Here is a 22,169-nt window from a genome sequence, read left to right as displayed (position 1 = left end):
GCTAGACTAGACTAATGATTACAGAATCTTATCTATCTTCGACTTGTTCTTGTAGTCTTCTTTTAGATTTCTGAAATGGGATTCATGTTGGGGGTATTTTTGTTGTAACCCTCCGCATTACTGACTTCTGGCTTGATCTTGAAATGTATTCCTCTGTTCTGCAGGTGTGCTCCTGACTTCAATTTGAATGTGTACTCCTTTGTTCTCCAGGCGGGCTCCTGACTCCAACTTGACTTTAAAAGATAATACGGCCTCCATTCTCCAGGCGGGCTCCTGACTTCAACAGCAATTTTTTAAAATAAACACCTCCATTCTACAGACGGGCCCCTGACCTGAATAATTTCTTAAAAATATAACACCCTATTCTCCAGGCGGACCCCTGACTGCATCAACTTCTTAAAAATATAACACCTTCATTCTCCAGGCGGGCTCCTGACTTCTTTGACTTAAAATTATAATAACCTCCATTTTACAGGCGGGCTCCTGACTCCAACAACAACTTTGAAAGTAAATCAGCCTCCATTCTCCAGGTGGGCTCCTGACTCCAACAACAACTTGAAAATAATTCAGTCTTCATTATCCAGGCGGGCTCCTGACTTTATCAACTTTGAAAATAAATCAGCCTCCATTCTCCAGGCGGGCTCCTGATTCCAACAGAAACTTTAAAAATAAATCAGCCTCCATTCTCCAAGTGGGCTCCTGACTCCATCAACAACTTAAAAATATTTCAGCCTCCATTCTACAGGTGGGCTCCTGACGTCTTTAACTGAAAATATAACAACCTCCGTTCTACTGGCACTCAACGGGCCGGGGGGAGGGTATTCCGGCGTGTGTCCTGGTGGGAGAGTGGGAATAACGGGAGGGTTAGGCACTTTTTGTACCCTAGCTAAGGCCAGCTGCATTTCTTTCATCTCCTATCTCATCTTATCCATTTCCTCCTTTAGTATTTGATTCTCCGTCCTTTCATCCTCGACACTTTGGTCTGAACTAGTCATGCTTTTTAGTACGGGCCTTTTGGATCTTGTTTGGTAATGGTAATCTGCCAGAACGTTCTAACAAACTAACTGGTTCGAAATCTCTGGAAGGACAACAAACTTGTTAGCGTTAGAGTTTAACACATATGGCAATTTCACGTTGGGGGATGCAATGTTCCTAGGCAGTTTAACCATTTCTAACATGTCTTTGCTTCGACCGCATGCGTCATTCCGGCTTACTTTGTTTGTGCCTCATTTAAGCGTTTCTGAAACTTTCTTTATCTCTCTTTTTATTTCTTTCTTTTCCTTTCTTTTATTCACTTTGCCTTTTTTTCCTTTTCTTTTTAGTGGTGGTCGAATCTTATATGGATTGCCTACGTATCATGTCCCTGATGAATCAGACCGGGCGTAGTTCTGCCCTATAAGTGCGGAAAATAAAAAGATAATTTTGGAAATTTTCGATTTTTCACTAATAAACATTCTATTGCAAACCAAACGCTTTTTGGAAAGGAAAATAACAGACTCGAAACCAAACCAAGTACGAACTCAATAACTACTGACATACTCTGATGCGAAATAAAGACAGACTCCAAGAAAAGAAAATGCAGATTCAAACTATGAACACATTAAAGCTTTAAGTTTGGGTGCCCTCGGGGCGTCATTCGGCCTCGCCGCGGGTTTAGCTGTAAGGTTCCTTTCCAGCTGTTCCAATTCATACATGATGTGCTTCACAAATATCATCACCGCCGAGAAGAAGGTAGTACGGGTCATGTTTTCACACTCCCAACATTTCCTGGTAATAGCACAAGCAATAGTCAGAATCTTGTTCCTAGTTCGGTCTTTCCCTAGGAGTAGGCGTTCTATCTGATCCCCTCTAGCCTTCAAAACTCGAGAATCATGCAGATGTTGTTTTCGCAACTGCTGTATTTCATCTTCTATTGAGGCCATCAGATTATAGTTGTGTTTACTCTCGGTTTCAAAAGCCTTGGCTTGTTTAGCCGTCTCGCTCTCTAGGGTGGTCACCTTCCTTTTTAGACTGGCAATGGTCTTTCCATAATCTTTTCTCGCCTGCTGTAAGTACTGTGTGCGCGCTTTCGTTCTTTTTGCCCATGATATTCCTCCACCACTACCACATGTTTTGTTCTCTTTTAACTCACTTGTTCCCCACTACCCTTGTCTTTCCCTTATTTAATTGCTCAAACAGGTATGGGCACCTATTCTTAATCCATTTCCTTTAAACCTTCCCCTACCACTATGTCTTGTTCCGCATTAGCACTAAACAAATGCATTAGTTTAATGTTAATTAAGTATTTTACTGACAACCCACTTAAACTAGCCATTTTTAAAATTTTCAATTCCCAAATTACCCTCCTAAAGCCCCTGAAATTACTATCCTACCCAACCCCTTTCACTCTGCGTTGAACCTTTCAACTCTAACCTATTCAAACCTGCCAACTAACTAAGCTGAATCCAACAAACTACAACAACTATAACCAATTCAAATCAATTAGTAATTCAAGATATTAAATCAAATGGCATTAAAATAAAGACCAAGGGTTCAGGGCAGCACATATGGAACTAACTATGTTGGGGAACCAATCATATTTTGCTTAGCAACAGATGAACTGAAATCAGCTAGACGAGCATATGCCTTAGTCAGATTGGAATACAAAAGAGAAAACAACCAGAAGAGCCTTAAGGGGATTGACAGATTCAGGATAACAAATGACCAATAAATCCAGTTCAATGAACTGAATATACCAACAAGCTCATTTTACTACAAACTTTAGAACACAAACGAGGCAGGAGGGAAACAGACAAGAATGAACCACCAATTAGACTATTATCATGCTAATCTAACATTCAAGCATACCAGACTAATCGACGACACTTATTCAACCGATTATACAAATTATAACATATAACAATCGACAACAAACAGAAGCAATGATAAAATTGGACCAAATAAAGGGTCTGATGAAGAAAGACAGAATCAATCGACAAAAACTGAAAAAACAATAAAGCTACACTTAAACAATGTAAATAGAATAAACAACACAAAAATGAAACAAATAAGAAAAGGAAAATACCTCAGGAACTCGGAGACTAGACGATCCTGACTTGGACTTTGACTCGGACCTTTTTGAGGTCGAACGGACCTTAATCGAGTGTTCTCAACTGAGAACACTTCGACTAAGGTCCACTGGACACCCAAATTCCTTTTCTTCGGACAAACTTCAACCTTTGGTTTTCTAGGGTTCTTGGGGGTTCGATTTGGGGTTCGAACGGTTCTGGTCTGATTCGAACCAAACCAACGGTGGTTTGGTGATGAGGGAGGTCAGGGAGATGTCTGGTATGAGTTTGGGACTGGTTGGGGTAGGTTTAGGTTCTGCTCAAATCTTCGATTGAATATTCGAGAAGTTGGAGGTTGATTCGAGGCCACCGGTTAACAGATCCGTAACGAGGGTGGTCATGGGGTGGCTTGGTGTGAGTTTGGGGCCGGTTGGGGTAGTTTCAAGTTTTGCTCGAATCTTCGATTGAAGATTCAAGAAGCTACAGGCTGATTCGAGCAAAACGGGTAAGGGATTCGTGGAGAGGGTGATTAGGTGCTCTAGGGGTGTTAGGTTCATGGTCATTGGCATTGTTGCCACCGGCTTTTAGGCGAAAGGGTTTCAGGGCGACTAGGGTTTGGAGGGGTCATCTCTGAGAGAGACGATGAACATGGGGTACGGCTTAGGGGGGGTATGAGGTGAGAGGTTGGATTATATACAGAGTGGAGTGGTTTAATCCTGGCCGTTGGATCAAGCACGATCAACGGCCTGATCAATTTACTTAAAGGAAACGGTGACGTTTGAAGTAGTACTGGGGCGGGGTCGATCCGGGGGCAAGTGGGTCGGGTTGTGGGGATTGAATCTCAGTCGTTGGATCGATTTAATCCAACGGCCTTAATTAAGAGTGACCAAACGACGTCGTTTTAAGACATCTCTGGCCCGGCAAAACTGGACCTGGTTCATGGGTGATTTGGGCCTGATTTTTTGCACTGAAATTGGCCCAATTTTCACTCTTTTCTTCTTTTTCTTTCATTTTCTTTTAATTCCTTTTCAACTAAAAATCCTAATTAAATTATAAAGTTGAAAATTAACTAAAACATTAACTCTTAATAATAGCTATCATACGAAATTAAACATCAAATAAAGATAAAATTACACAATTCGGACATTAAATGCAAGAATGCAAAGTACATATTTTTTTTTGTGATTTTTCCATTTTGTAAAACAAACTTGTTTGTTTAATTAATTCCTAAATTGTAAAATTAAATCCTAAATGCACATGCAACACATATTTTTGTATTTTTCTTAATTAAAGTAAAAATAAACATGCACAGACAAAAATACAAATAAATCACAAACAACACAAAACCATTTTATTTTGAATTTTTGGGAGTAGTTCTCATAGGGCAAAAATCACGTGCTCACAGCTGCCCCTCTTTGTCCGAAAACACAAAGAGTTTTTGTGCAAAGATAAAGTAAGCGGATACGAGCGATTTTTGCCCGTTGGAATACTCCGTGTGAAGCATTTTTGAAGAGTTTTAACCGAACCTTTGCTTCAAAGGCTCCCTACATATCCCTGGCTAGAAGGGAATCAGGTTAATGTAATTCGAAAAGTTTTGGTAGCTGGGACTACCATGGGACTGCATTTTTGCTGTTATTGCTGCTGCATGCTGTTGCTACTGCTTTTCGACCTCCTTATTATACCTTGATGAAAGATAAAAAAGTTATACTAAGCTATGATCTATGAATTACAAAGATTTATTCTCAAACTTGGTCATGTGACTGTTGCTGCCTTGTTGCCTTGTGTTTCCTCTGGTATTTCTTTACTTCTGATTTGACTTGTATTCTCCCTTGATTGCCGATCTCGAACTGCTTATTTCCTTCTTGTGAGCTTCACATTATTTTGCCTTCGAATCTTGAACTGCCTTCCTCTGCTGGAGATTTTTGTTGTTTCCCACTGGGGATTTTGTTGTTTCCCGCTGGGGATTTTTGTAGTATTCCTCTGCTTTACTGACTTTAACAACAATTACTTCTTAAAATATAACACCTCCATTCTCTAGGCGGGCTCCTGACTTCAACAATTTCTTAAAAATATAACACCTTTATTCTCCAGGCGGGCACCTGACTTTAACCACAACTATAACAATAAACACCTCCATTCTACAGGCGGGCTCCTGACTCCTTCAACTTTAAAGTATAACAACCTTCATTCTACAGGCGGGCTCCTGACTTCTTCGACTTAAAATTAACAACCTCCATTCTACAGGCGGGCTTCTGACCTCAACTACAACTCAAAGCGTAATACCTCCATTCTCCAGGCGGGCTCCTAACCTCAACTACTTCTTAAAATATAGCACCTCCATTCTCCAGGTGGGTTCCTGACTTCGATAAACAATTTAAAGATAATACCTCCATTCTCCAGGCGGGCTCCTAACTTCAACTACGACTTAAAAGATAATACCTCCATTCTCCAGGAGGGCTCCTGACTTCAACTAACTTTAAAATGTAACACCTCCATTCTCCAGGCGGGTTCCTGACTTCGATAAACAATTTAAAGATAATACCTCCATTATCCAGGCAGGCTCCTAACTTCAACTACGACTTAAAAGATAATACCTCCATTCTCCAAGCGGGCTCGTGACTTCAACTACTTCTTAAAAAATATAGCACCTCCATTCTCAAGGCGGGTTCCTGACTTCGATAAACAATTTAAAGATAATACCTCCATTCTCCAGGCGGGCTCCTGACTTCAACTACGACTTAAAAGATAATACCTCCATTCTCCAGGCGGGCTCCTGACTTCAACTAACTTTAAAATATAACACCTCCGTTCTTCAGGCGGGCTCCTGACTTCAATAAACTTTAAAATGTAACACCTCCGTTCTTCAGGCGGGCTCCTGACTTCAACAGCTTCTTAAAAATATAGTACCTCTATTTTTCAGGCGGGCTCCTGATTTCAACAGCTTCTTAAAAATATAACTCCTCTATTTTTCAGGCGGGTTCCTGATTTCAACAACTTCTTAAAGACATAACACCTCCATTTTTCAAGCGGGCTCCTGACTTCAATTTATGACTTAAAATGTAACACCTCCGTTCTCCAGGCGGGCTCCTGACTCCAACTTGACTTTAAAACATAGCACCTCCATTCTCCAGGCGGGTTCCTGACTTCAACTACGACTTAAAAGATAATACCTCCATTCTCCAGGTGGGTTCCTGACTTTAACTACTTCTTAAAAATGCATTTTATTGCTGTTGCTCCTTCTTGCCCCCCGAACCATTTTCCTTCTAACTTGAATCATCCTCTTTCAGAACTGCTTCCCTCAAAACTGGTGTCTTATTCCTCTGAAAACTGCTGGGGATAACACCGGTGTTTTATTCAAAATATGTTATTTTCCTTCTTCAAAGACTACTTCCTTTAAAGCTGGCGCTTTCCTTCCACTGGAACTACTTCCCTCAAACTGGTGTTTTCACTTCTGTCGGGGATAGCTCTACTAGGGAATTATCTTCCTTCTTTAAGACTAGTTACTTTCCTTCTTTTAACAATGGTGGGGATGACATTGATTCAGAGACCACTACCCTTAAAACTCGGGTTATCTTGCTTCTTCCAAGATTGCTTTTTAAAATTTTTATTGCCTTCTACCGTACACTGCTGGGGATTCTACTTCCTTCAAAACTTGTGTTATCTTCCATCTTCCCCAAGTGGGTATCTGATTTCAAGAAAATTTTCGCAATGAGAGAAAATTTTCCGCCCCAGTTTGATAATCTTCTTTGTGGCCATGTCTTCCCGCTGTCAATAACATTTCCTTTCCCTGCTTCAAATCAAAGAAAAATTTGTTAGTTTAAAACGTGGTGAGTGGTCGTGCCACTCCTGCTGGGGATGGTTTTTCCCTTCTTCCTTTCCCTGCTTTGCACTTTATTACAAAACTTGCTGGGGATGATATTATTTGCTGGGGATGATATTCCTACCGGGGATGGTTTTTCTTTTCTCTTCCTTCCCCGCTCTGTGTTGTCCGACCATCGCGGAACTTGGTCGATAATCTGTCGGAGTTATTCCTGCACTTCGCAAATCTGCTGGGGATCCTCTTGGAATTTGATCCATAACTTTTCAACTGTTGTTTTTTTCCGTTTTTCTCCAACTTCCCCTGGAAATTCGGTCCTCTTGGAATCTAGACCCATTCATTATTTGGTCTTGCGACAAACTTCTTTTCGCTTTGTCGCCTTATCTTTGGCCCATCCTATCCACATTGTGTTTTTGCACCATCTTGGCAACTGGTAATAAGCTCTGAAAAATCCTTTTCAAAAACAAACTGCTAGGGAGATAAAGTCTTTAGACCAAGAATGAAAAAAATGATGATTTCAAAAGATAGAAAAAGAAGAAATCTTTCTGAACAAATGCTGGGGAAAAGGAAAGAAAAGAACTTATCTGAATGATATAACCGATCCCAACGATCATGTCATGCATTCCGGATTAATCCACCCAGTCTACTTATATCAATCAATCTTTCGAATGGCCTCAACTTGCTAGGGATAAACAAGCACTCAACTCTTTGCCAAATGCGGATCCTTTCCGCCAATCTTGTCTTGTCGCCTCATAGTGCCCTTCGAGGGGTTTTCACTGATAAGACTCTCTCATTTCTCTCAACTCTCGTCGCCTTATGGTGCCTGTGAAGGTTTTCACCGATAAGACGCTCTCATTTCTCTCAACTTACGTCGCCTTCTGGTGCCTGTGGAGGTTTTCACCGATAAGACTCTCTTATTCCAGCAGAGTCGCCAGAGCTGTCACACCTCCTTTTTCACCTGCGCCCGCAGGGGCGTAGGGGGAGTTTTTCCAATTAAGGGACAATCGAAACGGGATTTATTATTTAATTCAGAGTCATCACTTAGGAGATTTATGGTATCCCAAGTCACCGGTTGAATCCCGAATCGAGGAAAAGATTGACTCTGTATTATAGTCCGCGAACCAGAAATCCAAGTAAGGAATTCTGTTAACCCGGGAGAAGGTGTTAGGCATTCCCGAGTTCCATGGTTCTAGCACGGTTGCTCAACTTTCATATTCAGCTTATTTATCTGATTTTAATACATGTTGAACCTATGTGCAAATTTTAACTGTTTACCTCTTTTATTATTATTATTTTTACAGAGAATTGCAACATCGTGAAAATACATCTCGAACCACGTCACATCAATGCACTCGTGGTTATTGACACATTTCAACTCTGTTGAGATTTGGATTTAGGTCACATAAATGTGCACCCGAGTTTAAGAAGATAACATTATTAAATACGCGCCTAAAGCGACTAGCGTATCATTATTTTGGGTAGGGCCATGAAATTTTGCTAAACGGCCCATCCCAAAATCTAAGTAATTTTTACCAACACGTATAGAGGGCCCCGCAGCTTGTGTATTTTTGTTTGTCGAGGCTCGTCTCATTCATTATTTTTTAAAAAGAATTCGCAATATCGTGGAAATGCATCTCGAACCACGTCACAATCAATGTACCCGTGATTAGCGATACATTCCGACTTCGTTGAGACTTGGATTTGGGTCACACAAATATGCACCCGAGTTTAAGAGAGTAAATTATTTAAAGCGCGCCGGAAGTGACTTGCGCGTTATTATCTTTTGGGGAAAACCGTGAAATTCGCTAACGGCGCCCCTTGGAATCTAAGTATTTCAAATATACATTTTGATGAGGGCCCCGCGACTTATTTGTTCTATTTAACGAGGCTCGTCTCATTTCATTTATAGGTCCATCCTAAAATGAACTAAGATTTTCTAATTAATTTGTCTCTAAAAATAAGGAAAAATCCTAATCGATTTTGTCAAGGGCCTAAAATAATAATTGTAAACCAAATATGTCTCAGGGCTCAAGGATAAGCCCGAAAAATGTGAATTGGCAAAACCAAAAGCCGGCCCAATGTAGTCTTTGGCCCAGGCCCATGCGAATATACAAATAAGGTAAAACCCGGGTCATTCGTTAAAGCGCTAAAGCTCAGATGGCCTGGAATTAGGCTGACCACTAGACCGACGCAGCTTCAGTTGAATCAAATCAAGTATCCATCGAAATTACTGTGTCTTTTTACTCAAATGAATAGAACATGGTTTGAAGATTAGATTATTTTAACTACTGGTCCGTTTTTACTAAAGGTGAAAGAGCAAATTAAGAGGTAGCTTTGAGTTCGACAACAAGATTGCATATCAAGCCTTCAAGGATTAGACTATTGGTCATACACTTCTACCAACGCTAGTTAACACCTATATATTAAGAACTAATCTGCATGATATGAGTTACTGCAATACAATACATGCTCAACTGGACATCAAACTCGATTTCAAATCCAACTGTTTCCGACTTTTCTTTTTAAACATAAATGAACACTAAACTACACATACACCCATTGTAATGAATTGCAGTTAGATAGTCATGAATTTGAGTTGGTTCGAAGCAGTTCAAAGGCAGTTTATTACAAGCTGTAGATTCAGCCATTCCAAATTACTTAAGCAAACAGTCCTAATTACAATTCAAACCATTACATTCAATTATAAAGAAGATATAGTAGCTACTGAAGTTTTCCAATGAAGTTAGGTTTCCATTTCATTTTATTTCAGCCAAACTCTACATGATGTGGAGATTCAATATGTACCTGGATTGGAAAACAGGACAAGAAGAAGGAGAAGTCAGCAACAGGTAAGCAGCAGACAATACAGCAACAATGGGATTCAGAACAACTCCAAAAACCAGTTTTAAAACCAGAATAACACTCAACCACAACCCAGAATGAGTTTGTCAACCAACAGCAATACATACACCCAAAACAGACCAAACTGAGCTCGGATAAGTTCAGAAACAGAATCAATAGACTGCCAAATAGTTTCAACAATCAAAAGGGGCAAGAACCAGTGTTTGGAATCTAAATTCTGCCTAGAACTCAATGGAACAATATCCTTTCTCTTAAACTCTCTCTTAGAACTGATTCAAGACTCAAAAATGTTCTCTCAGATTGACTTTTCCTCTCTTCAGGTATCTCTTCAGATTTTTTCGGATCCTCCCTCTGTCTAAAAATGACTCTATATATAACCCCCAAAGCAGGCCTGCCCCCTCAACTCTCAAAAGCACTTTAGACAGAATTTTTAAAGTAATTCTGCCCATCATCTCTCAAACCCCACTATATTATGTTTTCCCTCTTTTTAATTCGCTTGTTCCCCACTACCCTTGTCTTTTCTTTATTTAAATTCAAATAGGTATGGGCACCTATTTCTTAATCCATTTCCTTTAAACCTTCCCCCCACCATTATGTTTTGTTCCCCATTATCACTAAATAATTGCATTAGTTTAATGGTACTTTAGTACCCTACTGTCAGCCCACTCATCTTAAGCCATTTTCAGACCTTTTAAACCCCAAAATACCCTCCTAAAGACCCTGAAATTACAGCTATAACTAATTCTCCTAAGTTCTGAATGCAACCTTATGACTCACTACTATCTAGTTGACATTATCATACCAACACTGAATTCAAACCAATGTCAGATTCATTTCAGACCCTAAACAGTAGGATTCGATTCATCAATTGCTTAAGCTTGAATCAAATAGCAACAAAATAAAGGCCAAGGCTTTTAATGACTTAGAACACCCTTACAGGGCATGACACAGCAGGTTCAGGTGACAACCAAAATAACAGTTGTGACTAAGCAGTTTGACTGACCAAGCAATTCAAAACATTGCCAATGACCAAACAATTCAAAACAATGTGACGAACTGAACATACCCACAGGCTCAGTTCTAAGTTCAACTATACCAACAGGCTCATTTCAACACAACATTTAGGACAGAAACGAAGCAGGAGGAGAAACAGACTAGAATGAACCATGAAATCAAAACCAAAATTAAATTACTATTATGTTAAACTAACACTCAAACATACCAGACTAATCAACGACACTTATTCAATCGATTACACAAATTATAACATATAACAATCGACAACAAACAGAAGCAATGATAAAATTGGACCAAATAAAGGGTCTGATGAAGAAAGACAGAATCAATCGACAAAAATTGAAAAATCAATAAAGATACACTTAAACAAAGCAAACATAATAAACAAACACAAAAATGGAACAAACAAGAAAAGGAAAATACCTCAGGAACTCGGAGACTAGACGATCCTGACTTGGACTCTGACACGAACCTTTTTGAGGTCGAACGGACCTTAATCGAGTGTTCTCAACTGAGAACACTTCGACTAAGGTCCACTGGACACCCAAATTCCTTTTTTTAGGACAAACTTCAACCTTTGGTTTTCTAGGGTTCTTGGGGGTTCGATTTGGAGTTCGAACGGTTCTGGTCTGATTCGAACCAAACCAACGGTGGTTTGGTGACGAGAGAGGTCAGGGAGATGTCTGGTATGAGTTTGGGACTGGTTGAGGTAGGTTTAGGTTCTGCTCGAATCTTCGATTGAAGATTCGAGAAGCTGGAGGTTGATTTGAGGCCACCGGTTAACAGATCCGTAACGAGGGTGGTCAGGGGGTGGCTTGGTGTGAGTTTGGGGCCGGTTGGGGTAGTTTCAAGTTTTGCTCAAATCTTCGATTGAAGATTCGAGAAGCTACAGGCTGATTCGAGCAAAACGGGTAAGGGATTCATGGAGAGGATGATTAGGTGCTCTAGGGGTGTTAGTTTCATGGTCATCGGCGTTGTTGCCACCGGCTTTCAGACGAAGAGGTTTCAGGGCGGCTAGGGTTTGGGGGGGGTCGTCTCTGAGAGAGACCATGAACAGGGGGTACGACTTAGGGGGTGTGAGGTGAGAGGTTGGATTTATCTCCGCATGGGGGTGGTTTAATCCTGGCCGTTGGATCAAGCACGATCAATGGCCTGGATCAATTTACTTAAAGGAAACGGCGACGTTTGGTCATGCCTTGAGACTGGGTCGATCCGGGGTGAAATGGTCCGGGATATGGGGGAAATCTGGGACCGTCAGATCAAAACAAATCAATGGCTTGGATTTATTGGCCAAATACGACGTCGTTTAGATATATCTGGAGACGGACTGGACCGTTTGATCGTGTGAGATTGACAGTCCAGATTCACAATGCCCAAACGACGCCGTTCTGGACTGGTCGCAGGTGGACTAGATTGGGGCGGGTATTGGGCTGATTTGGGGTGACATTGGGCATGAAACTTTCTTTTAAAAATCAACCCAATCCGATTTTAACTCTTCTTCTCTTGTTCCTTCTTTTCTTTTATTTTCTTTTTTTTTTGATTTCTAATTACCAAAAACTCAAAATTAACTTTAAAGAATACTAATTAACCCTTAATAATAATTATCACCCAAAATTAAATACAAAGACAATCACACAATTTGGATATTAAATGCTAAAAAATGCAAAGTACATATTTTTGTGACTTTTTCGTTTTGTAAAACAAACTTGATTGTTTAATTAAGTCCTAAATTGTAAAATTAAATCCTAAATGCACATGCAATACATATTTTTGTATTTTTCTTAATTAAAGTAGAAATAAACATGCACACACAAAAATACAAATAAATCGCAAACAACACAAAACCATTTTATTTTGAATTTTTGGGAGTAGTTCTCATAGAGCAAAAATTACGTGCTCACACATACCAAACAGTGAATAAACAAAAATCCCAGCATAACTTATACCGGCAAATCCGTATTCCAGCCAAACAACCCCTAAAAGAAAGATTAAATGAGGTGTGGAATATACACATGAGTACGAGTGGCAAATGGGCGGGTAGGGTCGGATATGATTCCGGTAAAAACGAGTAATGAAAAAATGGATAAATTATTCGAGCCGACCTATATTTAATACAGATAAAAAGCAGGTTAACCGAACCATATTATCGATGACTTCTTGAATATGATCATTTTTGGGAGAATTACTAGTCTCCCAAACTTGAGGAACTCTAATTTGATGCTTTATAAATGTTAAAGTTAAATCCAATGGATAACTGTTTTCTTTGAACCATTTCGCTACCACTATGTAGGAGGGTGGGAAGAAGAAATTGTAAGCAAAAATATTTATTACTTCAGTAAATTAAAAGAGAAAAGGAAAAAAAGACTGAAAAAAGAATGCAGAAGCACATTAATGCGGGTGATTTAGTAAATGTCCTAGTGCAAAGATCAATAGAAGTTCATATCTAGTTGGATTAGAAAATTTAGTTAGTAAACCTATGGATTCCACTAACTTTTAAAGAGGAGATATATCAATTTTAAATGGGTACTTTATTAAAATTAACAAAAATAAAAAGCTAATTTTGTAAATACCACAAGTAAAATTTTCTTTTGCCTACTGCACCAGGGGTGGGTGTTCGGTATTTTGGTACGATATTTAATAACTATCGTTCGGTACTTCGATATTCGGTATATCAATTATGCATACCAAATATCGTACCAAAGTAGTTCGGTAAGATTCAATATTTTCTTATTTGGTTCGGTAAGCTTTCGGTATCATACCAAATCTTGTGTAGGAGGACCTTATATTTGGCACACCTAAGAAGCAACGGTGACTTTTGTCGTATTCAAATCATTTTTTATCAGACGGAATTACTGCATTGGATGTTAAAAAGGGAGCAAAAGAAATTTAAAAAAAAAAAGAATAAAACAAACTCTATAGTTTTCAGTGCAAGTAATCCAAAATCACAAAAATAAAGTAAAGTTTATACTCAGCTACACTATCGATGAATACATCACAGTATATGGATAAGCAATCATCGCAGTATTGGGGCTTTGGGGGTTAGGCCGTTGGGTTATAAATGTTGGACTTAGTTTTATTGGGGCTAAAAATAGAAATAGAGGTGGGATGGTCAGTGTAGCACTTAAATATCTCGGTATCTTGGTATTTCGATATATTGAAATATCGCAAACTCAATATCAAGTACCATACCAAAGTATCAAAATACCGAAAAACTATACTGAAGAATAACGAAATACTGAATAAATCAAAAATAATTTGATTTTGTGCCCACCCCTATACTTCATGTTCTTTTTTTTGCGCTATTATAGAAAAATAAAAATGAAACAACATATTCAACTTATATTAATAAAGGTGGAATTAGAGAAACTCGCATGGTTAGGCATTTCCTAGAAATACATACAGCGAGAGAAAGAAAAAATAGCCTAGTGATAATTAACAAAGAGTAGAACAAGCAACGATTTCATACTTGATTTTAGCCAAAAATCAAAAAACTATTACAATCAATGATTTCATACATAACTATCAATATTTTAAGCAACAAATTTGGGCGAGCTCCAGGGCAGGAAGTTGCAAACTCTCCCCAGGCAATCCTAAGGGGCAAAAGTATCAAAAAGCGCAAACCTAGCTGCCCTTGGGCATTCGCCTGAGCACGAGACACATTTTATCATGGAGCGTAAGCCGAGAATACTATCCCAAATTAAAATAAAATTTTCCTAATAAGTCCTTAATTTAAGTCTAAATACTCAAACATATGCTTGTTAAATACTCCAAACTAAAAGAAAAATTTAGCAGTCGAACCAATAATTTTTTTTATAGTTAGCCCTCACTTTTTTTATTCTTTCCCTTTGTCTTCTTCTACCCAAGGAGAAATAAACAGTTCTTCTCAAACTACAAAAGTAAATACTTATATAATTTTGCTATTTGTCAAGATGAAATTATTGTTAAGAAGTTACTTCTTCCTAAGCCAAAGAAACGCAAGAGCATTGAGGTTAAATTTGTATGAAATTGAGTGGATAGTCTATTTTATTTTACATAAGAACTGAATGTGCTATGTTTGATGTCTGATGGTGTGATAAAATAAAAATAGTTTAGATCCAGAACTAAGAATACTACTTTCACTCTTTCTTCTCATTTCTTGCTATATTATCATGTTTTTAAAATATTATGAGTGCAACACTAGAAACTCTATGTTGCTTGTAATAGGCATGATATTGATTGTTTCTTGTTAATGCAGTGAAATACTTCTATTAAAAAATAATAATTTTATGTACATTGTCCACTTGTTTTATAATTTTTTGAATTTTTTAAATATAATTTCTATGTAAATTAAAATAGTTTTTTTAATTATATTATTTAAAAATATATTAAAATTAAAAGTTCCATGGGACTTACGCCCAGCATCTCGGGGCTTACTTCTCGCCCTATGACAGGTAAAATGTCTGCCTTTGCGCCCATACATTTTAAAATACTTAAAAGCACATATTGCAGGTTGATTGCTTCTTCTTATAAAAAATTAGTGATCTTTACTCTCTTGTGTTTGATTATTAAGTTCAACAATGTAGATGGAGTGTGATTGGTTTTATATTAAGTTGAGAAGATGAGAGCGTCACTAAACTAAAAAGGGGGCATACTGATTAAATGTACATGAATTGCGAAAATAGACGAGTACAAATGGAAGAGAGATCCATATGTCATAGTATGGCCGCAAGTAGGAGCGACAAACGGGCAGGTCGGGTCGGATATGGTTCGGGTCGAAAACGAGTAATGAAAAAATGGATAAATTATTCGACCCGGCCTATATTTAATACGGATAAAAAACAGGTTAACCGAACCATATTATCGATGACTTCTTGAATATAATCATTTTTTGGAGAATTACTAGTCTCCCAAACTTGAGGAACTCTAATTTGAGGCTTTACAAATGTTAAAGTTAAACTCATTGGTTATCCATTTTCTAAATGTATAATATGGTTCTTATCCACATTTGACCCATTTTAAAAATGTTCATTATTCAACCCATTTTTAGTGGATAATATGGGTGGTTAACTGTATTCTTTGAACTATTTTGCTACCACTACGCAGGAGGGTGGGAAGAAGAAATAGTAAGTAGAAATATTTATTACTTCAGTAAATTAAAATAGAAAGGGGAAAAAAGACTAGAAAAAGAATGCGAAAGCATATTAATGCGAGTGAATTAGTTAAATGTCCTTGTACAAAGATCAATAGAAGTTACGTTTTTTCTCCCCTCTCCTTTCATTAACAAGAGATGCACTGTAGAAGTTTTCTCTCTATTGTTCTACACTCACATGAATTTCTCTTCCATAATTCACCTGGTGCAGTTATGAATTTCGATCAAATCTCTTCCCAAATCCCCCAAAACCCCCTGACACTGCCATCGATTACAACAAAAAGCAGGAAAAGGAATTGGAAACCCCAAAGATCCCCCCAATCCCAGTAGTGCCTTCCTTCAAAGACACTCTCTTAATGCAAGACAACACCATTAATATTACTTCTGACCCTTCCACTCTTCCAGTTACCTGCACCGAGATGGACATTGAGAATGGTCTCATACTTTCCTCATCCAAAAGTGACAACAACACACTCCCAATTACAATTCCAATATCCCTGGAAGACAAACAAAGAATCTATCTTCCATGGAAATTCTCTTTAATCATAAAACTCCAAGGGAAAAAGATTCTTCACCAATTACTAAAACGAAAAATCCAAGAATTATGGAAAATAAACGAGAATTTTTCACTAATAGACCTTGGTAATGACTACTTTACATTTAAGTTACAAAAGGAAGAAAACATGAACCAATACTGGGAAAAAGTCCTTATTTCATTTTTGGACACTTTCTTTCCATCCAAAGATGGCAACCACATTTTGTTGCCATGAAAGCAGTGCAAAACTTCACTGCTATCTGGATACGGGTACCATAACTTCCTATTGAGTTCTACGATGGACAAATCCTTCAAAAAATTGGGGGAGCCATAGGAAGACTTTTAAAGGTAGATGTTTGCACCTCATCCTCCTTGAGAGGTAGGTATGCTAGCTTATGCATTGAACTCTCAATGGAAGAACCAGTTATCAAATTTATTTATATAGGCTCACATAAACAACATATCCATTATGAAGCAGAACAACACCATTGTAAAAATTGCGGGAGATTGGGTCATGGAGCAATAGCCTGTCCTCACAAATTGGACAATATTGCTCAGAACACCCTCACTCAGTTAGAGCCACCCTTGGCTAGAAACAGTAACAGCAACACTCAAACACAAGATGAGGAATGACACACAGTGTCTTTCACGACAAAAAGAAAACAACCTAAGAGGCAAACTCTAGCTGGACAACAAACAGGTAGCAAGCAACCAATTACATGTATGGACGTCAAATTGTTTAGTGCTTCTACAGGTAAGTACATCGATACCCAAAAATTAAAATATATCTCAAAAGATTCTAGCAAAGGCAGGATCACCCCCTCCCCATCGACCCCTACTGAAATTCTTAGGAATAACAAAGTTGGAATCCACATAGAAACTCAAAACCGCTTCTCTTAACTACAACTTGAAAACCAGCATATGGTTTTGGATAAAATAACCCCCAATACTAACCATAATACCACTACCCACGCATGCATGAACCCCCTACAACAAGCTAAACCGGTTCATGCTCTCCTAGACCCACTAGAGGACAATTGCTTAATCACTAACGTCCAAAAAAACTACTCCTCTAATAAAATTAACAATCACCCTCAAATTAATAATGATCACCTTAAGACCTCTATTAAATATACTAACCAATCCGCTTACACCTCCATACTGCATGCCAAGACTTACTTGGCTCCAAATAAATCAAGCACCACACAGATGTCCCCAACGAGCTGCTACGTGTCCAACATATCCCATGCAAAATATCCTATTAAGCCATGCACGCTAAACCTTTCAGAGAGCATGCAAATAGGCATCATCATTCCCTCTCCACAACCCCTATCTACATTAAATCTAAACCTCAACCCTTCCAAGATGCCAAGAATCCCTCTCACTCCTCGGAGACGATTCAGGCTAATCCAAATTCTAAGAAACTAGCAAGCCCAAACGATGAACAACTTACCTCTCTTTCCTCCTCAACTCCCAAACATCCCAGTAGTCTATGCACAACCCCCATTACCCCAGGATCACCATCCAACGTCTTGGATAGAGCTGGGTCTGATGGGGAGAGCCTTTTCTTTCCAACTAACACTCAATGGCCAGGAAACAATAATACTGGTTCAAAACCCTCAATTCCTAGCCCAGTTAATCTCCGAGAGTCTACACCTAGGCATGAACAACTGCTTGAACCATATATGGGTCAACAACATTCTACAACCCTTAGCCCCACGAATGACCAACAACTTGGCACAAGCTATGAAAGCTTAATGGAACCTTCCTCCTCCATACCAACAGAACCCATACCTCCCCCAGAATATGGGTCTAGATCTCCCCTTCTTTCCCCCTCAGGAGCTCACTGCGTTCAATCCCAACCTAATGCCCTGGGATCAGAATGTATGCAGGTTCAAGAACCAGCAAACCTAGGAATTATGGGGCAGGAGGAACCTCAAGCACCAATCCCTCAAGAGATGGGAAACCCTATGGAGGAATAAGGGCCAGAGCTAATCGACCTAATAGGGGAATCAATGGTGGAATCCTCAAGCATAATCGAAGTCAAGGTTTTTCTATTTCTGGAAATGCAGGAGAAGAGGCATATTCTATCATGTCCTCTTTCACTCTTCAAATGCACCATGGATATTCGTCCACCAAGATCCCACAGTGGGGAAACTGGCCATGATTCTGGTTCCCAGTCTAAGGAGGAACCTAGTCTTTCCATCCCCCTCCCACTAACCTCAGAATCCTTTAATGAATCAAGCTAAAAACTTTATAATCTGGAACATAAGCGGAGGAAATAACGAAGATTTTAGGAGGAACTTCCATGACATGATCACCACCCACCACCCATGTATGGTCACTCTATTGGAGACTAGAATGTCTAGTCATGGTTGCCTTATGCACGAATTTGGTTTTACTGACATGATAGAGGTTCCAGCGGAGGGGCAGTATGGTGGCATGGTTGTCCTTTGGGATATAAGCCTTGTGCATGTTAATAACTTTGTGAGGAGGAACAATGAGATCCACGTTATGATTGAGGTACCTCCTATTCGTCACAGTTGGCTTTATTTTTCTATTTATGCTAGCACCAATATAGCTATTAGAAATCAAATGTGGGATAACATCACTAACATCTTTGATAGTTACAAAGGAGCATGGATATTAGGGGGTGACTTTAACGATATTTGGCATGCTGGTGATAAAATGGGGATAATACTATAAATAGAAGACGAGTGGCTAAACTTTGGTCTAAGATTAACTATTGCAACTTAATAGGAAATATAGATCCGACTTCATTATGGAGAGGCTTGACAAATTATTCTCAAATGATTTGTGGATTAACATTTTCCCTAGAGCATCTGTCATTCACCTCCCCAAAATATATTCGGACCACAACCCCATTCTAGTAAAATTATTTTCTAAAACTAATTATCAAAACCCTAAGCCCTTTAGATTAGAATCTTTTTGGTGTAGCCACCCCGGTTTTCGTAACATAGTTCACTCTTGTTGGAACAATAATGACTACATGACTGCCTCTACCATTTTTAAAGATACAGTGACTACTTGGAAAAATGTCACCTTTGATGATATTTTCAAAAAAAAAAAAAAGATACTTGCTAGGCTAACTGGAATTCAAAATTCTACTGCTTATGGCCATAATTCTTTTCTCCATAATCTAGAAGAGTCCCTAAAAATCGATTATAATAATTGCCTAAAGCTGGAAGAAGATTTTTGGAAACTCAGGGCTAGAGTCCAATGGTTGAATGATGGGGAATCTAACACTAAATTTTTCCATCTAGTGGCTACTAATAAAAGAAGGACCAATAAGATAGCTTATTTTAAAAACCATGAGGGTAATTGGATAGATGAACCCTCCAAAATTATGGTCCATACCTTAAACTACTTTAAACAAGTCTTTGAAACTAGTCACACTATGTCTAATTGGATCTTCATTAAATTCGATCCCCCAAACCACAAAGGCACTGATCTCCATATGCTTGATAGGTCCTTAACCCCCCAGGAAATAAAACAGGCTATCTATTCTTTCAAGCGTTTTAAATCCCCGGGGCATGATGGCTTACACCCCTTTTTCTTCCAACGTTACTGGGATATTGTCAAACATTCGGTTATTAACCTTTGCATTAAAACTTTTGATACAGGCACCCTCCCTAACAATATTAATAATACTTATCTTTGCCTCATCCCAAAAATCTCTAATGCTAATAATTTAAAAAAAAATTCGACCCATAGAACTATGCAACACCATTTACAAGGTGATCACTAAATTAATTGCAAATAGACTTAAACATCACCTTCCGCATATTATCAGTCCCCAACAAGCCAGTTTCTTGAAAGGAAGAAGATCTTCGGACAATGTCATTATCATCCAGAAACTTATTCTAAAAATGCACAAATAAATTGGTAAAAAATGTAATATGGTCCTTAAGTTAGACCTGGAAAAGGTATTCGATCATCTCGAATGGTCTTTTATTTACAGAACTCTCCGTTACTTTAATTTTCCTCCTAAAATTTCTAAACTAATAATGCATTGTATCACCACTAGTAGAATATCTATTCTAGTAAACGGAAGTAGAAGTAATTTCTTCAATCCCAGTAGAGGAATCAGACAAGGGGACCCTCTCTCTCCTTATATATTCATCCTATGTATGGATATGCTTTCTACCCTCATCTCTTACAATGTGGACATCAAACAATGGTCTCCTGTGAGAATAGGGAGGCACATCTACCCCCTATCTCATCTATTCTATGCAGATGACCTTACCCTGATGTGCAACATAGATAACAACTCTCCAAACACTATTTTTTTCGTGCCTCAATTACTTTTTCTCCCTTTCAGGTCAAAAGATCAATAATTCTAAATCAAAAATTTTAGTTTCTAAGAATTGCACACCTGCTACCTCTAAATACCTAGCAGAACTGTTTGGTATTAAAATCAGTAGGACCTATGGTAAATACTTAGGTTTTCCAATCACCAACACAAAATCATAATCTTCGGACTATCAATTCATCTTGGACAATATATCTACTAGACTATCCTCTTGGAAAACAAATTTCCTAAGTATGGCAGGTAGGGTTACCCTAGCAAACTCTGTCCTCAATAGCATACCCAATCACATTATGCAATATAATTTCCTTCCCACCAAAATCCTCAAGCACATAGACAAAATTCAGAGAATTTTCATCTGGGGTACTACAAATACAAAAAAAAGGCTCTACCTAGTCAACTGGAATACTATCACTAAGGAAAAAAATAGAGGAGGCCTAGGAAATCATGCTGCTAAGGATAAAAATTTAGTGAACTTGGCAGCCTATCATGGAGATTAACTCATGATATTCACAACCCCTGAGTGCAAACCTATCATCCATCTATGGCTCCAATAGAAACTCTAAAAACTCCTCCTTTATTTGGAAAAGTATATTGATTGGACGGGATACTTGTAATAAGGGCATAACCTGGATCCCCAGTAATCACTCTACCATCAATATTTGGGACTCGAATTGGATCCCAAATTTTAAAAATATTAGGCAAGATATCCAAGGCCCCATCACCCCCCATGAGAGTAGCCTTTCCATAATGGACATTTGGGTGGATAATACTTGGAACCTCACAAATCTATCTTTTGAGTTACCTAAACCCTTGATGAATAGCATTCTCTCTATCACCCATACGGAGAGCCCTAATTACATTCCCACTTGGACCCTATCTGGGAATGGCAAGTTCACCTCAAGATCCTGTTACAAAGCTATCTCTAATAAGAACAACAATCTCCTTGACTTCAGTTGGGTATGGAAACTCAACTGTCCCAACAAAATAAAATATTTCCTGTGGAAATGCCTCCATAACAGGCTGCCTACTCGTGCATATCTCAATCATATTAGTATTAATATAGGCCCCTTTTGCCCGACCTGCAAACTTGAAAATGAAACCAATGATCACATCTTTATCAGATGCAAAATGGTACGCGACATCTGGGCCTTAACAGGTCTCCATAATGATCCCATTAGGTATAAGGATAACTGGCTCATTACTATACGGGAGCTTAATATTACAACACCATCCCCCTTCTTCAAATGGTGAGGCATGTTGCCCTTTATTATTTGGCACATATGGATTAACAGGAATAAAAACAATATGGATAACACCACTCATTATGCCTCCATCGGAAGAGCTATCAAATACGCCACTGAATACAATCTGCTAACTCACAATGAAAAGTTGCGTGCTCAAACTCATGCAATCAACATAAGGTGGTGTAA

The sequence above is a fragment of the Nicotiana tabacum genome, chromosome 7 (genome assembly GCF_000715075.1).
Source record: "Nicotiana tabacum cultivar K326 chromosome 7, ASM71507v2, whole genome shotgun sequence".
Lineage (NCBI taxonomy): Eukaryota > Viridiplantae > Streptophyta > Magnoliopsida > Solanales > Solanaceae > Nicotiana > Nicotiana tabacum.
Note: the sequence above shows the minus strand (reverse complement) of the source record.